This window comes from Dinoponera quadriceps, unplaced genomic scaffold, assembly GCF_001313825.1.
Source record: "Dinoponera quadriceps isolate SergipeBrazil2010 unplaced genomic scaffold, ASM131382v1 scaffold662, whole genome shotgun sequence".
Lineage (NCBI taxonomy): Eukaryota > Metazoa > Arthropoda > Insecta > Hymenoptera > Formicidae > Dinoponera > Dinoponera quadriceps.
In genome coordinates, this window is record NW_014554750.1 from 18,469 (window position 1) to 24,667 (window position 6,199).

At 34.4% G+C, this 6,199-nt stretch overlaps 1 long non-coding RNA gene across 1 annotated transcript; it reads left to right on the forward strand.

The window, feature by feature from the left end:
• The first annotated feature begins 4,988 nt into the window (after window positions 1-4,988).
• Window positions 4,989-5,964, forward strand: LOC106741254. The gene is made up of 3 exons (XR_001374163.1): window positions 4,989-5,228; window positions 5,641-5,742; window positions 5,842-5,964. It is a non-coding gene; the product is annotated as an uncharacterized LOC106741254 (long non-coding RNA).
• Window positions 5,965-6,199: the final 235 nt, after the last annotated feature.

The window sequence follows — 6,199 nt, forward strand, 5'->3', positions numbered from 1 at the left end:
ATAAAGGAAAATCAAATCGAAATATATATATATATATATATTTTTCCGCAAACTTCTTATATTTGATTAGACTTCTAAATTTAATTGAAAAAATATACAAATGTCCTGTAAAATTTTCGTGATTAGAGCAATGACATATTCGGTATGTACAAACTGCAGGATTTCTGTATCAAGTAAATATTTACGCCAACTGACAGCTAGAGATGTCAATTTGGAAATTTTTAATAGTTCTCGTCATATATTAAGCAAGCATCCAATTCATTTTCGCTCGTATTTTCACTGTATAAATGCATTTATAATTCAGTGCAACAATACGACGACTTTGCAGAAAGAAATAAGTCTTTTGCTAGTAAAGTTTTTAAGTGTGAAATCTTTTTAAAAAGATTAATGTGAAAAAGGATAATTTTGTTGTTATAAAAAGCCATCGTTGCTATTGCATATTGTTGCAACAATGATGAAATTTATATGGCATATCCAAATTAGCGAATTATTTATAATTAGAGCAGAAACAATTTTGTTGCAAGAATAGAACAATTTTGCTAAGTGAATATATCCTTAGAACGTTATTTTAGGGTTAAAATAAAATAGTATTTCTTATATTTACTAATTTATTCTTACAGCAAAGGAATTTGCAGATCCAACAAAGAAATGTGCAGCAAATGGCAATTAGTATACTTAAATCGTTTTATGTCTACATAATTTCTGGATATTACTGTAACCCCAGTCGAAAAGAAAGCAATCAGTGGAAGTTTCTAAGTTGGAAGGAAGCTGTGTCCCACTTGAGCAGTGCGTTCATTAATTAAAAGTTTCCCGCAAATTTTTCGTACGCCTACCTATATACAATTGTTCACAAAGCGAATGCTTCTTTAACCGTTTGAGTCCTGGGGGGTATTGAAAAAACACTGTGGAAGAATCCCAAATAGCGCAACCGCGCTTTTACTAAATGAGTACGAAAAGACCCAAGCAGCGCGATAGCGCTTGTTTTATTTTATGACGAGAAATACCAAGTGGCGCGATAGCGCTTCTTGTTTATGTCAGGTAACGTGATTCTCGTCTTTTTCTCATCGCTCCGTCACATTTATTGCAGTTTGCAAAGTGATCGGACGTATTCTTCCGTAAGTGTTTCTCATTGTTAATAATTGTGTGTTTCAAAATGATTAGACGAAGCAACGCAAAAAGTAAGTAAAAAATTTATCTATTAGGTGTACAACTTTGCTCTCGCCGTTTTTTTTAATTTGAGGCTTTATTGTAAAAAAATGGAAATAAAGTTATGACTCAAAGTATTGTCCATCACTGGCCATTACTTTCTCCCATCTTTTGGGCAATGCACGAATCCCGCGTCGAAAAAACTGGTCATCTTTTGAGGTAATAGACGAATCTATCCATTTTTCGACTTCTTCATAAGACTGGAAGTGTTGGTCAGCCAGGCCGTGTGCCATTGATCGAAACAAGTGATAATCTGAAGGTGCAACGTCTGGAGTACGGCGGGTGGGGTAGGACTTCCCATTTCAACGTTTCCAAGTATATCTTGACCACTTTTGCAACATGGGGACGAGCATTGTCATGCTGCAAAATCACTTTCTCGTGTCTCTCGGCGTAGTACGGCCGCTTGTCTTTCAATGCTCGGCTCAAACGTATCAATTGAGTTCGATACCGATCGCCTGTGATTGTTTCAGTTGGTTTTAATAGCTCGTAATACACTACGCCGAGCTGATCCCACCAAATACAGAGCATTACTTTGGAACCATGAATGTTCGGTTTAGCCGTCGATGTGGAAGCATAGCCGGGAACTCCCCATGATTTTCTGCGCTTNGTATGACCTATTTACTTTGACCACTAAGTTCCACTAAAGCCATCTATAGGTAAACGGCGAGAGCAAAGTTGTTCACCTATTAGATTTACTGTTTAATTTTTCTAGATTTACTGTTTAACTTTTCTAGATTTACTGTTTAACTTTTCTAGATTTACTGTTTAACTTTTCTAAATTTGATGTATCCTCAAAAAGTTGCCACATTGTAACTTGCGACAATGCGTAGTCTGCAGCACAAAAAAATGCAATAAAAAGATCACATTTAATTTGCGTGCGATGTGAAAAAGGAATTCATCCAATATGTTTTGATAAACACCGATGTTACAAGTAATAAGTGTTACTCTCCATTAAAATTGTTTGTTCATAACACAAAAATATTGTTAATTTGTAATTCGTTATTTTATAAAATACATCTGTATTATTACATATACATACTGTAAATTTATAAATATTTCAAGTTTTGTTTGATAAAAATTATTGAGAAGATAACAATGAAATAAAAATTTTTATTTTGGAATGTATTATTGCATTATTATAGTGTTATTCTAAATATTGTAAAATGTACTATTTACATTAAAAGGAGCTGTGTGATGTACTTGCGTCAGTAAATCTGAGCTTGCGACTTCGACAATCGGTAACGTACCGTCAGTTGTCCACAATGCTCGAAATATGCTGGGTTTTTTCGACATAAAATCTCAACAGCGCGATCGCGCTGCTTGGGACTCAAACGGTTAAGTTAAAATGTTAGTTTTAGCACCATAAGGATACATTATATAAGCTTAAATATATCGTCATAACCGTTGGACTCACTGTTCACCGTCTGAGCAGCGAGATTAAGCAGCATTGAATATGGAGGTGAATGGATGACTTGGCCACTAAAAATTTTTTTTGTGCATGCATACTAACTGTTTGCAGAAAGCTTCGAGAAGGTTTGTGTCTGTTTCTTCCGAACGCTTCAACTGAGCCATAAGCAACATTGAGTAAGCTACGCGGTCGTTTATGTTAAGAATAGATTGCTTAGGTTAAAAATATTTTTCTACGCAGTTCCACATTTTATTGAACGCTTAAACGCTTGCCGAAAGCTCGCCAAAAACTTCGATATTGATAAGGACAGCATTTTTCTCCATACAAAACATCATCATCGACGGCAGCTTCATTATTTGTGTCATTACGAGTTATAATTGCGATCGCATAATTGAAGTAACACGGGAGAAACGAGCAGGTAATTATTCGTTCTCGTGATTGGCGACGGAGAGACGTTTTACTTTCTCAAGTCGCATCAAAACATGAGAGAGTAACATTTACTTACAGGTCGTAATGGCGAAGACACCACAGATGATTAACAGATGAACGATTGACTTCATCCTGGCTATGTGGAGTTGCGTGCACTTGTACACGTTCCTTCTGAAACGAACCCGAATTGAAGACTACGACGCGCCACCATCTCCTGACATGCTTTTAACATCTTCGTGCGCGTGGATGAGAGCGGGAGCGGATTGTGGCGAATCGTGAGTTGTCCTCGGTCGTCTTCTTTGTGCAGGATGTTAGCCAACAGCAGAAAACTGTCCTGTCCTTCTTTGAAAGTAAAAGTTTCAAACATCTGCTGGCCGAAAGCATGCTCGCAAGTTTTATTCATTCTGCTGTGGCTTTAATTAGACGACAGACACGGCGTCAGAAAATAATACTTGTCATTTTAAATCATCAATTTAATTGACATTACATTATATTTTAACTTATAATAATTTTTAATCTTTCAATCTTTCTGATTGAATTTGAAATTAAATTAGAATTAAAATCTACCTATATAAGGTGTTCTAGATAAACATGTATAGATCATAAAGGTACAGAACGGATTGAGGTGAATAAAATAGTCTTGTGATGTTTTAAATATTCGCAATAGTTAATGAAGAATTAACAACTTGAATGGTATATGCATATTAATGCCCGCCAATATCCGTCCCATAAATGATGCATTATTGCGCACTATAATGTCAGAAAAGCTAGTCTAATTTTTTTTATTAAAAATGTATTACTGAATTTAAAAAATCATTATTTTTAAATGTTTAAATGTTTTTTATGTCAAGGAACACAAATTTCCGGAATTTTAAGTCAAAATTAAATAATTTTCTATTCCCAATGCATTGTTAACTGTTTAATATGTACCTTAATTTAATTAATTTTATTAGATTTTTCTTCTATATTGATTTGAGAATTAAAATTATGTTTTCATATTTTTTGTTAAATCAAATGAAATTTCATGCTTTCATTTAATAGCTCGTACAAATCAATTAATTCTTTATTAATTAATTTGTACGATATTTATTAATTGTGGTGAATATCGTAAAATTGTAAAGGAATTTTTTTTTACTTTAATTTGTTCTACGCCATTACGAGCTTTTTCCGCGTTGACTTGGAACACTCTTTATAAATAATCAGATTTTGATTAATAATTTTTAATGTCATTTCGTCGGAATTTTCGAATTATCTACTGAGAAATTATCCAAAGTGTACGAAGTTCTTTTGGCGCATTTTTTAGTAATACTTATTGATAATATTGTTGTTGCTCTGCTTACAAATTCGAAATTGATATAAATTTATGAATCCATGAAAATTTACAGTTGAATATTAATAGTATTTCAAAGATTATTTGGCCAATATTGTTGTTCTGCTTATAAATACGCAATTGATTTATGAATGTGTATAATATCCTAATCTGAATAGAGTTTATGCTATTGGCGACATAGCGGTAGGTATGAATGTCAACACGAAGAATTGCCATCTGCGAACAGTTTTGTCTGTCTGCTCACACAACGTTAGCAATTGTGTAGGTCAAGTCTCTTTTATTGTCAACAAAGAGTAAGTTGTAACATACATAGCATCTTCCCGCGCATTTATGCGCGTAATATATTATGTTCTTCTTGCATAATTGTACAATCGTAATTGCATAAACTGATGCGAAAATGTAATTTACATGAAAATACTCGATATTGTGATTCAAGAAAATTCAAATATTTTGCTGATATAATTGATACATATTTCTCGAGTTTTATATAAATCTTTGTTCATGTCTATCATATATCTATTTGTTTAAATTGTTACTTTTAAACTGGGCCGAGAATTAAATTTTAACATTCAATTTCAACTCATGCTCTTTGCAGGAACATAATACAATCTCTTCTTCCCTATCTTGGATTTCTTTCACTCTCACTCTCGACACGGAAAGTACTCATCAGGCGCGGAACGGTCGCGCACATTGCAGGAGACGATCTCGCTCCGAGTTCGGAATGAAACCTTGACATTTTCCTTTTATCGAGTTAGTCTGCGCGAACGTGTGAAAGATGGCCATATGGAAAGTGGTGGTCTCTTACCTCGTGGGTGACGTCCGATTATTTCACGAAAATTCTGACAACGATTCTCGGTAAGTATTTCTCTCACGTGTCATAAAACGTCATCGCCATTATTACCGCATGTTTTAACGTGCGTAACTTTTGATATGTCAGAAAATCGACGGCAATTACGCATCCAAGTTACGGAATAAGTTTCTTACGTGTTAAGGTAGTGCATAAATTAATTTTCTTAGGAATCTTTTCAAGTTTCAATAACATATTAATCGAAAAGCAATTTATAAAAATATTAAATTAGAAAAAGATTGACCGTATTGTTATAATCAACTGTACATGTGATCGATTATAACGACACGAATATTAAATTCGACCGCGGTAGTGTAAACGCCTCATGTGTCATACATTCCGCGGCGGGTTGCCGCTCAGCGTAACTATATATGGTAATAATTATTGTCGCTAAGCTATTGTCGTTATCCTCTCTGACAGCAAAACAAATTGTGAAAATATAAAAAAGCGAATCGGATTATTCGTGCAGCTAACTTCCAGAACATTGCCGCGACATGCGTACGTTCATAATGAATTACTAAGGTAATTGTGAAACAAATAAGTGTTAAAAAAAAATTTTATTATACTCCTCTCCGTATTTAACCATTTACATATTCTCTCCGTATTTAATCTCCCTTTTAGCCGATTCTGAACATATACCTCCTTTCGCTACAAGGGTACAACATTACCAAAATTGAGATAATTCAAAATCAAAGCATCATTTAGCATACAGCATCAAAGAGTACAGAAAGATCATGAACATGTACGAGGGCGGTCCGATAAGTACTTAACCTACAAAAGAAAAATGAAAATTTTGGAAAAGTGGCGATTTATTTCTCAACATAGTCTCCTTTTAGCTCGATACACTTGACCCAGCGATGCTCCAACTTCTTTAACCCATCTGAAAAATACGTTTTCTCGAAGTCTGCAAACGCCTCCGTGGCGGCGATGACCTCCTCATTTGACTCAAATTCTGCCTGGCGAGTGACTTTTTCAAGTT